Genomic DNA, 14,313 nt, shown 5'->3' with positions numbered 1-14,313 from the left:
TCAATTATTGCATGTTATCTATTTCATAATTTTTTATTTTTTATATTTTGCACCGTAAATCATTAACAACTTCGAGTTTGAGGTTTTTATACTCTAATGGTAGAACACACATCAAAAATACGAATAAATGAGGGATACTACCTATTAATTTGTTATCTGATAATGCGCCATCATTTAGTCTTGTATTAACTCAAGACGAAATATTTAAAGTTTTTTCTACTCCTATACAGTCGAAGAAATCAGTGAGTACGAAGGAGCTTAGATTCAAGTTTCGTAACGATCCAACGAAGATGACTGATATTTAAAAAAAATTATTGAAAAAAACTTCTTCTCCCAAAGCCATAAAATTATAAAAATATTAGAAGAAAGGGAAAGCAAAAGAAATTGCAGAGTCAAGCAATATTGTAAATGATGATGGTAAAAACTCTTCTGGTCATGAGTCGAAAGAGGTTGAGGAAGAAGAGATATTTTTATTTATTGATATGTATTTAGGGATTTCAGTAAAACTGATATCATTTTGGGTTAATATATATTTTGGTGAAGCTAATATGTATTTATTGATATGTATTTTGGTGAAGTTGATAGTTTAAATAAACATTGTGGGGTAATATGTATTCATTTGTATTTGTATGTTAAATACATATGCTAATTTACATGTGTAAAAAATATATTTATATATAATTGTTATGTATTTTCAGTATATTGAAATGTTGAAATATACATTTGGATATTCTATTTGTTTAAACATTCAGTTGGGGTTATTGATGTATTTGTATTTTTTTGAAATACAAATACATTTTCAAATATTTTTTCAATACTGTATATATAGGCTTGGCATATATACAAATTGACTGACTAAATATACATTTAAGGTACATGAAAGTATTTTGTATTTTTATATATACATATGCGCTCTCATTTATATTTTTGTTCAGTTCAATATACATTTAATGTATATGAAAACATTTGTATTTTTATACATACATATCTAATTTCATATGTATTTATCTGTAGTGATGGTTTTGTATTTTTGTTCTATTCAATATACATATGTATATTTATATGTATTTTTGTGATGTGTTGATTGTGTTTGTTGTTTTTTACAGTGTAATAAGGTATAATTTTTTGTTGTATAGGTTCCGTGTGATGAAATATTCATGGCAAAAAAACTTTCAAGATTGGCACCACGTATGTGCTGCCATAGTGATAATGATATTGAGGGAAGTTTACAGACAATATTAATCAGGGAGCAGTACAAATATTTTTGTGACAGTAAAATTTTTCGTTATTTCATTAGGAAGAAACACTGTGTAGTTCAAGCACATAAATGCAGATGTGTTATGTCCCTCGAGACAAAGGGAAGTTCTACTACTGCAATAGTTATTCGGGCTAATGACACTTCTCTATGTTTCACTCCTAGAGAATTTGCTATTATTACTAGGTTGAATTGTGTTGGTAATAAGTACGACTTCATTTTTGACGAGGAGGTACCAAATAGGATTGTTGAGCAGTATTTCAATGGTTCCAATTGTATACAAAAAAGATACTTGTTTAGAGCAGTCTCGGACAAAGTTTGGGGGAAGAACAATGATGAGGATGCAGAGAAGTTTGCAATTCTGTATTTCCTTTATTATTTTATTTTATCGAATATTGATACTATTGTTATACCACGACTCCATTTTGATTTGATGAAAAGTAGTCGATATAAGAAATTTTTGTGGGAAATTTTATCATTCGAGGATGTAGCTAAAAGTTTGAACAATAGGTTGAAAGCAGGTGGACAATTTTATTTGCTACAGGAATGCCACTTGCTATTCAAGTGCGACTTTATGAGTGTTGTTCGAATGTTTCACGAAAGGTTGCTTCCAAAGTTGACAATCGAATTTTTCGATTATTAAATTGAAAAATAAATACACCTCGACCACGCTTTGAGCATCTAATGGCCGCTATGTTTAATGGAGATGACAAGATTTGTACTGAATAAATACAATGTATTAATATGTATTCTATGAATATGTATTTTCCATATACATATATAGTCTACATATATACATTTGCTTTACAATTGTTTTACAAATACTTTAACATACATTTTGTATATTCTTAGATTGTATTTAAGAACATTAAGCCAACTGAAGGGAAATTTCAAAGTTTGAAATACCACAGCAGGATGGAGTTGTAGCTAAACCTTCAGTTGATTCAGATTATGATTTTCAGGATCCACCACCAAAACAAACTTATAAAAGCTCCAAAAAAAAATAAAAGGTTGATTCATCAACCTCACCAGTAAAGAAATCGTTGAAGAAATAAACACACAATGTTGTTGATAAGCATACACAAAAGAGGACACCACCACCTCATGCTGCAAAGGTACCTATTTTGAAAACACCATTTTTTAGATCGGTTCAAACACGACACACAACTTCTTCAAATCGACAGAATATAAAGAAACCAACGAGGATAATTTTTACTCTGATCTAGTCAAAGTCAAAGAGTTTTGTAGACGAAGAAGCAGTTATTTCAAAGAAAGTGTTTGAATCATTCTGCAGTGAGGTAAATTTTTTGATAAATACGTGTGCATATTAAAAATAAATTAATAATTGATTTTGTTTGAAAACGGGTTTGTGAAGTGTTGAAAGAAATTCGTACTCTAGTGGAGATAAAGTTTGATCTGATTATGAAAGCAATCGATCAAAGAAAGATAAAATATTTATTATTCAAATAAGCTTAAAAATACATATCTGATGTAAATATATATTTTTAGTGGATTGACATATACATATGCAGTATACAAATGTGAAGCTTATGTTAATAGTTGAATGTGCTTGTATATGTATTTGTAGCAACAAACTAAAGAGAAAGAACCTGATCAGCCACATACGCATGATGCTGGTGTAGAAATACCACCACAACGATTCAGTCCCAATGTGGTTCAGAGTTCGGATAAGAAGTTTGATGGTAAAATGATAAAATATTTAACTTCCATATGTTTATTTATAAATACTCTTGAATCTAATTTCATTATGTTTGTTTTATTTTATATGTTATATATATGAATATATGCATATGTGTTTACACTTTCATATAGTAAAAAACATATATAGTGTACATATGTATTTTTATACTTCTATTATATATTTTTTTATATATATGTATGTAAAGATATACAATTTCATGACTGATTAATGTTATTTTATCTTTTTTATTTGTCTGCAAGGGATTTACTGATTTTCAGTTAGACCAAAGAAAAGATGCACCTGATTCTCAATTTTTAATACTTGATGAGCTTCTCTAAAGCATTAATTTGAATTATATACATTCTAATCCGGTTGTTTAAGATGATTGTCGAGTATGTATAATGAATATATATTTGAGGTTATGTCATTTATAATGGCTAGAACAATCTAATTTTTATTTTTTTCATTTTTTGTAGACCAATAAAGAGAATGTAGGTATGAGTGCAAATACATCGAATCATGGTGTGGCTAAAACTTATTCAGAGGAGCAAATTAGGACACCAACGCAAACTCATTTGTTTACCAGCGATGAAAAAAGAATGAATCAATTTTGTCTGATTTACAAATCACAATTTTCGATGAGCTGCTACCTAGTCTCAATGCCTACCTGAATCCAGAAAAAACATCATCGTACATCCATCAGCAAATCGTGAAAAACAAACTCCTCAATTAATCATAAGGAATAAACGATCGTATAGATTCAAGGAGTCCCCATACACAATTAAGTTTGGTTCAGCAGCTGATAAGTACGATAACTTATATATATATTTTTTACTGTCATATGTTTGTACTATCTTTATATTTTAAATAAAAGGTAGAATTTTTTGTAAATACATTTTTTCATTTATTTTTTTGTATTCTTTAATTTCAAAGAAAGCTCAGCAGGATGACTATATACATTCTCTCAAAAGCATCTTTTTATTTCTCACCCAATTCATGGAATAGAGGACACTAAAGTTGTCAACAAGTTCTTAGAGTGGATTTCAATGGACCTTCTTAAAGGTCATGCAAAAAGGTATTTCTGTTCAACTGAATTATATTGTTCTTTTAATTTTTTTATGTTTACGATTTAACAATGTATTGAGTAAATTAACAGGAAAGACAAAGAGGAACATTACAAGAGGAGCAAGTTAATCATACCAATTATGCATTTTGGAGTTCAGACAGTTGAGGATAAAAATTGATTCTACATTATGAATTTTGTTGGCTAGTCATGGACAGAATCAGTAAGTCGATTGTCATTATGTATTTTCGTCTAGAGTTCTAATATAAATTAAAATATATATAATGTTACCTAAAATACATATACCGTCTAAAAAATACATATGTTGTTTCATATATGTATTTTATAATATTTTTCTAAATATACATATGCTCTTTTAGAAATGCATATACTGTTTCATATATCTATTTTTCATTGTATGTATATATGTAGATGCAGTTTTACATATCAATATATACATATGCTGTTTTCAGATTAAACCTAAAAATACATATGTAGTTTACATTACATACATATTATTATTTTATATATAACTTGTATAAGTGTTCTTAGATTTGTAGTATTATTTATTGCAGCAAATTAATTTTTGTTTTTACTACTTGCGGAAGAAGTCAAAGTATGATCCCCACAACACATACAAATACAACACAGTAGATTGTAACTTCATGAACATAATTAAGAATGTGATGACAGTTTATTTGTTGAATGATCCAACTCTTAATGCAGGAGAACAGGAGTATCATCTTAATGAATACATTAATGTGTTCTGTATGCATGCTACAGTGTCATGGCATACAGTTGATAATGTTCTTATTTTTGTCAATTTAAAGGACAAACATTATTGGGTGCTTGCTAGTTTAACGTTCTCAGAGAGGTGCATATTCATGTATGATTCATACTCCACTTTTGATCATGATGTTGTTGTTCTTGCTGAAATCAAGATTATCCCTTTATGTTTCTAGGCTTGTAATTTCTATGAAAATAAAGGTATTGTTCTTGATAATCATCCAAGATACAAAGATAAAGATATGCAAAACCTTTTTTATGTGTGTTTTTAGAGGATTTGCCTCAACAATAAAGTGAAAGCATGTAAGTATTTTAATTATACATATATAAAGTTTGTAAGTTTGTTCAAAATATATTTTAATTATTATTTAATATTTTTATGTAGGAACTGTGGACTATATATGGTTACATATGCAGAGTGCCTTTCTCATGGTAAAGACGTTCCTTTGGTTGAGTTTAATTTCAGTATACTTCGTACAAGATATGTTTCACTATTGTGAAACTACGATATGGGAAAATAAGAAGCAAAAGCTCAAAGTGACGACGAAACACCATTGAGGCCTGTTAGAGAAAGCAAGATAACAAGTGTCACAGAAGTATTTGAGGTCTGATGGTTGATGATTTTATACTATTTTATATTTGACAAGATTTAACTGGATGTTGATAGTAATTTAGTGCAGTAGTTTTGAAACTTATTTTTTGTTTTGAAGTGATTGAAAGTTATTCATTTTGAAGTGAATGACAGTTATTTAATTTTTGTCTTTTATGTTGCATATGTTTTCGATAATTATATTGTATGTTTTTTATTCAAGTGTACAGTTATATATATATGTATGCAGTTTACATTTCAAGATATACATATGCAGTTTTCAAATTTCTCTTCAAAATACATATGCAGTTTACATTACATACACATATTTAATACATATAAGGTTTCACATATACTTATGCACTTTATATATGTACTTTAAGTTGCGTCATATATCTATTTTACTCTGTGTTCATATACTATATAGTTTACAATGTGGTACCGTGACGCCTAAAGAAAATAGACAACTATACAAGTAAATATTATAATAGAGGTTGAAATACATAGAGGCGACAAATGTATTTTCGAATAGATAATTTTTGTAAATAATTATGTGAAATTGCGATTATGATTTAAGAGTTAATACCGTTTTAAGTAAATACATTTAGATCACCATATTTGAATAACAACACATCTATTAAATACATTTACCCAAAAATATTTGTATTTTTCAAAGCAAAAATATTTGAGCCACTCTATGAAGATCTGGGAGAGAGTGGTCGAGGTGAGGCTGAGACGGATAGTGTCTATTTCAGAAAACCAGTTTGGATTTATGCCTGGCCGCTCGACGACGGAGGCAATTCACATGGTAAGGAGGTTGGTGGAACAGTATAGGGAGAGGAAGAAGGACCTGCACATGGTGTTTATCGACCTGGAGAAGGCCTACGACAAAGTCCCCAGGGAGGTGCTTTGGAGATGCTTGGAGGTGAGTGGAGTACCGCTGGCATATATCAGAGAAATCAAGGATATGTATGATGGAGCGAAAACTAAGGTGAGGACGGCCGGAGGAGACTCAGAGCATTTCACTGTCCGGACAGGGTTGCATCAGGGATCTACTCTTAGTCCCTTTTTGTTTGCATTGGTGATGGATGTGTTGACGCGGCGTATTCAAGGGGAGGTGCCGTGGTGTATGCTTTTTGCAGATGATGTAGTTCTGATAGATGAGACTCGACGGGGTGTGAGTGACAAATTAGAGGTGTGGAGGCAAACCCTTGAGTCTAAAGGGTTCAGGGTGAGCAGAAGCAAGACAGAGTATGTGGAATGCAAGTTTAATGACGTGAGGCGGGAGAATGAGGTAGTAGTAAAGCTGGAATCACAGGAGGTAGGTAAGAGGGAGAGTTTCAAGTATCTTGAGTCCGTGATCCAGAGTAACGGTGAGATTGACGAGGACGTCTCGCACCGTATTGGGGCGGGATGGATGAAGTGGAAGCTCGCATCGGGGGTGCTGTGTGATAAGAAGGTGCCGCCCAAGCTTAAAGGCAAATTCTACAGGGCGGTAGTCCGTCCGGCCATGTTGTATGGAGCGGAGTGTTGGCCAGTTAAGAACTCGCATATCCAAAAGATGAGGGTGGCAGAAATGCGGATGTTGCGCTGGATGTGTGGGCTGACTAGAGGGGATAGAGTTCGGAATGAGACCATCCGGGAGAAGGTTGGTGTGACTCCAGTGGAGTACAAGATGCGGGAAGCCCGATTGAGGTGGTTTGGACACGTGAAGAGGAGGGGCATGGATGCCCCGGTCCGTAGGTGTGAGAGGCTAGCGTTGGATGGTTTTAGGCGGGGTAGGAATAGGCTGAAGAAGTACTGGGGTGAGGTGATTAGGCGGGACATGGAGCAGTTACAGCTCACCGAGGACATGACCCTAGATAGGAAGGTCTGGAGGACGCGAATTAGGGCAGAGGACTAGGGCCAGTTTGAGTCGCTAGTGTAGGGAATTACTTGGTGGGGTTTTTTTTCTTGTTAGGAGTCCGTGTTCCATGTTTTATTATAAATCTGTGTGCTTTCCTCTGTTTTATATTACTTATGGGTGTCGTATTTATGTTATGTAATCTTGTGCTGTGCTTTACTATGTGTTTGTGTGGTATCTCGTGTCTTGAGCCGGGGGTCTATTGGAAACAGCCTTTCTACTTCTTCAGAGGTAGAGGTATGGACTGCGTACATCTTACCCCCCCCAGACCCCACTAGGTGGGAATACACTGGGTTTGTTGTTGTTGTTGTTGTTGTTGTTCAAAGCAAAAGCATCTGAAGTTTTTCATTAAAATTTAGAAATACATAATTGTATTGTCATTTATAATGCATTATAGTATTTAGGAGTCATGTCAAAAGCATATGTATTTTCATTCAAAAAATTAGAAATACATAACTGTATAGTAAATGGAAAAAAGACATATGTATTATAGTAAATGGAAGATAAATGTAATTAAACACATTTAACAAATGAGTTCATTATTATGAAAAGTGTAAAAGAAATTATAAAGAAAGAAAATATTAGAACAAATATATCATTTACGATATTTCCTATACAAATGTCTATTGTGACCCTTAGACCCACAACTACTACATGAGTTAATACTCTTCTTTTCAAACATATCCCTTCCTAATTTTTCACGATCTTTCTTTGCAGGTCTTCCAAGAGGTCGTTTGTATTTTGGAGGCGGTACTATTTCACTAAGTATGCTATTTGAAATTATCCAATCATCTGTGTGGTAAAGGATAAATTGAAACATCATACATTTTCAAGACTGTTTTTGGCTTATACAGATCACATTAATATGGTCCCTTGGTGAAATTCTTGCTATCCAAGACTGCACAAGCATGTGCACATAGTATTTCATCCAGTTGGAATACGTGACATGAATATGTTTTTTTCTTGAAACAAATAATAAAATGCTTTTCTTTATCATACACCGTGTAGACATACTTCTGGCTGGTACAACCTGGTATTATTTTTTAAAAAATAAATTAAAAAAGGTCAAACACAAATATATAAATGTATTTCTACAAACAGATGTAGAATGTATATTTATTTTTTTGAAAACACAACTGTAAAATATAAATAGACATATGGCTTACTGCATATGTATTTTTTGACTTACTGCATATGTTTGCTTATAAACACAACTACAAATAAATTCATTCATGCCAACAAATGCCACAAATATATATATTGCTTACTGCATATGTATTTTTTTCATAACAGAGATTAATGCATATGTATTTAACAGAGAACATTGATTACTGCATATTGCTTACTGCACATGTATTTTTTGGCATAACAGAGAACATTGATTACCTTAAATTTGTATTTTTTAAAGCACATACGTCCATAGCTATTTATACATACAATGTCACAAATGTAAATGATCATACTGTCATATGAGTACACATTGTCTCGTTCTCTTTAAGTATATCATTAAATTTTTCAATGAGAGTTGTGAATGTATATAAATCCTTCTGTCCATTTTTGAGTTTCATCTTCCAAACATCAATCGAACTTATTCTAGAAAATTATATATCGCTATTTCTCTGGCCGATACAAGTGCAAAATTTATTGACTCAACAATGTTTGATGTCAAAGTCCATCCTCTATGAATTGTTGCATAGGACCTAGCCTACTTTTCGTAACCCACCAATTTCAAGTGTTTCTTCACTCTAATATCAACTGCCTTTATATTTTCAATTAACTTGTGAAATTTAGACTTTGAATATGATTTTGCCATTGTATAAAAGATCTCCGATAATGCATCATGCGACTTTCTATAAAGTTTTTTCACGTTACCCCATAGATGCCACATACATGCATAATGTGGTACATCTTTGTACACATCACCAACAACATTTATGATGCTTGCATTCCGATCTGAAACAACACACACGTGTAGTCTTCCCCCGTATGTTTCCTTCAGATTCTCAAAGAACCAAGTCCAAGATGCATCATTTTCTGAATCAAGCACACCATATGTCAAAAAAAATATATGCCCTTCATATATAAACACATTCTGTGCAGTTATATATAAATACATATAGTAATTGTATATGTATTTATTACAAATATAGCTACAAATATGTATATATTTTTCAAACAGAGTTTCAAATGCATATACCAAAATTTAACTGTACAACACACATATACATTATCAACTCTACATGTTTTATTTACATACATTTGCAAAAATACATATAAGCACACAAGCATTTTAGTTAGAGATATGAATATATTTTTTTTTTGAAACATCAAATATATTATAAAATGTTGCTTACCTGCTCCATTGGCAGCTACAAATGTACCAGTATACATTCCTCTTAGATGACTACCATCAACAACTACGATAGATCTACAATGTTCGAATCCTTTGATGAATACACAGAGAGCTATAAATACATATAAGAGCTTATTTTCACCCGTCTTCTTCATTCTTATATGTGAATTAGGATAAGTATTGTTCAATATATATAATATGCTAGAATTTATCGTATGATGCTGATGGTTTCCCCCTCAATTCTTTTAACGCTCTTTCTTTGGACCTCCAACATAAACTGTATGTCAAATCAATATCAAACTCTTTCTTCATGTCACTTTTGATTTCAGCTGCATTGTATTTTCATTTGTGATTTTTTAGTTTTTGTTTCACCATACCATCTATCAACATACTTGTAGCATGCATCCTGGGCTAAACTTTGTCCTTCATCGGGCATGTATGTTTTGTTATGAATTCTCTAATTTTGAACATCCCAGAATCTCTCATATCGGAGACACGATTTAAGAATCCACAATTACCTGATTTTCACACCAATGTATAACTGCATCCAACAAATTTAAATACAATCAAAATACATATTTAAACTCATTTTAAATGTGAACAAATTAATCTAGAATGTACTTACCATTTTTTACTTTACCTTTCACTTCGTGTTTGAAACTTCTCCCTAATTGTATAATCTTCATGACTGACTTTTCGACAAGTATACCTGATCTACCTCAAAATTCTTATGATGTAGGTCTGAGATAATCACCTGAACTGTATCCATTTCAAATACATCTAATGATGTTGGATTATCAGTAATGACCAATGCACCTTCATTAGTTATATTTACCACTTGATGCAAATTGTGACAGACGTCTCTTCTTTCAACAACACATACAAATAAACTTACAAAGATGCTCACAACATCTTTATCCAAAATGCTTACATATAAAGGAAGATAATTCATGTCTTGCATCTCTTTCTTTTTGCAAAATAAACACCTCTAAACTCATATCATTATGTATTTGTATTTGCCCTACATTATCAGTGATTTGATATTTAATTTGAATACTTTTGCTGTTCAAATCTACATTAATGTGAGATACCAAAAGATTGTATAGTTGATTGTACGATGCTGTCTGCTCAAGAATATTGCATCAATAATGTACTTTTCATAATTTTTTTCATATGTCCATCTTCCAGAGTGCTTCGCAAGAACTAGAATGCTTCCCATTGCCAATCTTTTTTCAACTAAAAAATGTTATAAAAAAAATACATATAAGTAAGCAATAAAAAAAATACATATAAGTAAGCAATCAATACTTATAATATACATATACAATTACGTATAAATACAAAAATATAAAACCATCAATCAAAAATAAATAATTCAAATTATAATTATACAACTACACACAGAAAATACAGAATTCTACAAACAAATATACAAACGAAAGTACAATATAATTACAATATACAATTACACATAAAAAATTCAAACAAACATATACATTTATAAACGTAAGCAATATATACATACACAACCAAAGTGTCCAGCCAAAAATATAATTACAATATATTTGTACAACGTAAAATACAAACACAGCCACAACATCCATATTCAAACACAACCAAAATATCCATAATCGAACTTTACGAAAATACAAATATACTATTCGATTATATATTACATTTTGAGAATCAGAACTCCAAAAATTAGTGTTTGAGCAGGTTGAAAAATTAATTTTGATCACTATATTGTTCGATCAGTTCAATTTACTGTTGCATTATTTTTTTTTCAAAATTCGTTTACAATATATTCAAAAATAACTTAATGAGCAAATAAAAAATTTGAACAAAATAACAGTAATGGTTCAAAAAAATTCGAAATCAAAATTTTTTTGAACGATTTTAAAAAAAATGATAAAATTTATATAAGAAAGCAATATTACGATTCAATACCTTCAACAATAGTAATGGTTTAATTTGAATTTTTGAAGATAATAAACAGAAGAAGCTTTAGTTAAATTTGATTTTAATTTTTTTTTGGATGAAAATGATAATGTGAAACTGAAATTTGAATTTTGATATCGGTTGGTAATAAATAACGAAAATCACGTTAACTAAGAGGTATTAGTGGAAAGGAAATCTCTACATTTAATTCATGATAATTATACCATATTTAACTCAACTAATTTGAGTTAAAAGGGGACAGTAAATGATTTGTATATGTATTTATATAGCAATAACTTGTTCAAATATAAAATACTAGTTGCTATTTTAAGCAATTATGAAAGTGTTGCTATGGATCTGATAATTATGGTCTTAAATATGTTATTTATGATTTTTTCCTTGATATTTTAAAAATATAATGATATTATTTTAGTTTTGATTTGTATTTTGACCTTAACCAATCCAAACCGACATGAACACTCCTACAGATATATCTTCTTTTCATTTCCACATAATATATAAATGTGTTAATTAATTTGGGCTCAATTAATATTTGTGCACTTTAATTTTGGTGTCCTGAAAAACTCTTTTTGTTTTGTATTAGTTGACTTTTTTTCTAAAAATGTTTGTTTCAATTTAATTGTTCAAGTTCTAAAATCAAGAATATTTTATACACATGTTTCCCATTATATCCTTGATAGGAATACTAAATACATTTACAGTTTTCAAAATTATTGAATGGTGCATAAATAATCTCAATTCTCTAAATCAAAATTAAATGATTATTACTATTTTCAATTATAAATATCCAATGTTCTAGACGTAATACATGGGATGAAGTAATGTGCACTAAACTTTAATTTTAATCATTGTATTGATTATTGCACTTTAAAAGTGTAAGACCCCGCAAAAGTTATATTCATTTCAGTCCTATATAGCATGCTAAAAGAGGTCCCAGACTTAGAAAAATTTAGCTAAGTGTTAAGACTTAGAAGCCTTTTTAGCCTTCATAATTAGATGATCTTATTTTCGATTCTTACGACCTTAGGATGTCAATTTTTAGGTTGATTCATGCTCAAGGATGTCAATAGATCATAGTGAGTGAGTTTTAGAATTTTCGGACATCGTTAAAGTCATGTTTGGATGCCCAAAATAGTGCATCGACGTAATTAGGCCGTGACGCGTCAGTAATCACGTCGACAGCATCGACGCGGTGCGTCGGCAATTACATCGACACCATCGATGCGGCACGTCAATTATTGCATCGCTGGACATATTTTGCTCATTAAAATCTGACTTTCAAAGGACAATTAGGTCCCTTTTCTCTCACCCAATTTATCCAAAATATGAAATTAAGCCCCCAAAATGGCAAATTACATTCATTATTCACAAAATCCTCTCAAGAACAAAACTCTAGTTTCTTCAAGTTCAAGTCCAAGTTTCAAGAAATCCTCCACAATTTCTACAAAATCAACAATCAAGGTATGTTAGGTGTTCATCCTTGGATTTTCTTCCACACTTGGAGTTCAAGAACCCTTTTTAAAACTACAAGTTTTCATATTCATGATTTACATGCACAAATTAGGTTGTATTCATATTTGTGTTGTTGTATGGGTTTCAATTCAAGATTTAATTATAATTTTCATGAACATAAGATAGAATGTATGTTGTTTGATGTAATTCCCATGTCAAAACCCTTGAAATTAAAAATTTAAGTTGTAGTCATGATGCTTACATGTTGCTCATTATCATGTGCATTAAATATGCTCCCCAAGTATTTGATAGAATATCCATATGAATTGAATGGTGTAATCATGACATGTTACCATGTGTTCTCATTTATGTACAAGTTCATGATCCCCAAGTGTTTGACAAGATATCTCAATGAATGAATTGTGAACAATTGACTATTGCTATGTTTCCAAGGCTTGTCATGTTTCATTATTAATGCTGTAGAGTCCTGGGGGTATTTATTACCCGAAATCTAGCTGTTTACTTAGTTGAAGTGGTTATAGAATAGTCCCAATAAAGGTCAAGAACAGTAGTACTCAGTAAACTCAGTCTAGTTCAGTCAGTCAACACGATCAGTGTCAGTTCACTTAAGCCTAGTACAGTTTAGTGATCAGTTCAGTGTCGATTCAATTGGGAGTTGGATTCAGCACCGAGCAAACTCAGAGATGGGGGCATTCCTGTCAGCAGAGAGTTTGACCCTTAGTAGTAGTCCCTGTGTTACAGAACTACGTAGCCAGTGTAGGGTAAGTCCTCCTCCTACCAGACTAGGGTTGACTATATATATATATATATATATATATATATATATATATATATATAAAGTCTTTCTGCCAGATTAGGGTTGACCCAAAATTATTAGTATCCCATGGCAAGGTTCTAACACTCTTACAACTGGGTCACAGGTTGGACCCTAACTCAGTCTATAATTGGGGTATGCCGATTAGATGATAACTCCCACAGTTACAGTTTCTGTCTCAGTATTCAGTAAAGAGCTCAGACAGTTCTGCAGAACCATGGCTATTAATTATCAGTTACTTAGCCATCAGAATTCAGTACTTCATTTCTAGTCTAAACTTTCAGTTATCAGTATTCAGTTATCAGAACTCAGTACTTCAGTTTCAGTCTAATTCAAACCGACGTTATATGTGCAGTATTATATATTCAGCATGTTTAGTAGTTACAGTTTTGCATGTACTCTTATTCAGTTACTTC

Source organism: Capsicum annuum, chromosome 12 (assembly GCF_002878395.1).
Source record: "Capsicum annuum cultivar UCD-10X-F1 chromosome 12, UCD10Xv1.1, whole genome shotgun sequence".
NCBI lineage: Eukaryota > Viridiplantae > Streptophyta > Magnoliopsida > Solanales > Solanaceae > Capsicum > Capsicum annuum.
The sequence above is the reverse complement of the archived record's forward strand: the minus strand, read 5'-3'. Positions refer to the sequence as shown.